At 47.6% G+C, this 1,229-nt stretch overlaps 1 pseudogene; it reads right to left on the bottom strand.

The window, feature by feature from the left end:
* The window catches only part of LOC112077586 (tight junction protein ZO-2-like), a 33,657-nt pseudogene that overhangs the window by 21,882 nt on the left and 10,546 nt on the right, over positions 1 to 1,229 (bottom strand).

Genomic DNA, 1,229 nt, shown 5'->3' on the forward strand with positions numbered 1-1,229 from the left:
GAGACGCGAAGCAGAAGAAGATCAGGGAGAGGATAGAGAGAGAGGAGAAGCTGAGGAGAAAACGAGAAAGAGGAGTAGGATTAGAGGAGAGGAGATAGAGGAGAAGAAGAGAGGAGATGAAAGGCAGGCAGAGAGAGTGGAAGGAGATGAGATAAGAGAGGAAGGAGAGGAAGAAGATTAAGGAGATGAAGAGCGAGATAGGAGGAGAGAGAGGAGTGAGGGAGGAGAGGAATGAGGAGAGAAAGAGAGAGAGGAGGAGAGAAGAGAGGAGAGGAGGAGACGGAGGATGGAAAGAGGAGGAGGAGAGAGAAGAGGAGTAGAGAGGAGAGAGAGGAGAAGAGAGAGAATGGAGAGGGAGGAGGAGAGTCGAGGAGAAGAGAGTGGGAGAGGAGAGAGAGGAGAGAAGGATAGAGAGGTAGGAGGGAGAGAGGAATGAGAAGAGCAGTGGAGAAGAGAGGTGCAGAGAGGAGAGGTGAGAGAGGAGAGAGAGGAAGAGGGAGAAGAGGAGAAGAGAGGGAGAGGTGGAGAGAGAGGAGAGTGAGGACGAGGAGAGGTGAGGAGAGGAGAGTGAGGAAGAGGAGAGATATGGGAGGGAGAGATAGGAGAGGCAGAGATAGGAGATTGAGAGGAGAGAAGAGAGGAGAGAGAGGAGAAAAGAAAGAGGAAAGTGAGGAGAACAGAGAAACAGAGAAAGTAGAGTATAAATTAGTGGGGTAGTGATTTGACAGTTTGGGTGTGAGATGAAGAGAGGAATGGGGAAACGATTAAAAATGAAACATTTGGCAGCATCCTACTTTGCAGTCATGCCTATGACGACCAATTAAATTGAAATTGAGAGTGTGTGTGTGAAGATGTGTGACAAGATATGTGAGTGTGAGAAAGAGATTAATTGTGTGTGTGTGTGTGTCTGTAGACCTTGAGAATGATGTCTCCCTCCTGTAAGTTTCCGTCCTTGGTAGCCAGTCCTGTACTGGTCATCTCCTTGATGAAGATCTGACTGCCCAGACGCAGACCGTACTCTAGACAGACACACAGTTAGTGACTAGCTGCAGCAACCAGAGAACATACCTCAAGCCTGACCTTAAAACCCCCGTAACCTCTGACCTTATGACCATTACAAAATCTAAGCAGGTCCTTTAAACATCATCCCTTCCTAAGGACCGAACACTTATTGTAAAGGAACTAACATTATGATCACAGCTTCTCAACATCGTTGGGTTAGTTACTGT

The sequence above is a fragment of the Salvelinus sp. IW2-2015 genome, unplaced genomic scaffold (genome assembly GCF_002910315.2).
Source record: "Salvelinus sp. IW2-2015 unplaced genomic scaffold, ASM291031v2 Un_scaffold4718, whole genome shotgun sequence".
Classification (NCBI taxonomy): Eukaryota; Metazoa; Chordata; class Actinopteri; order Salmoniformes; family Salmonidae; genus Salvelinus; species Salvelinus sp. IW2-2015.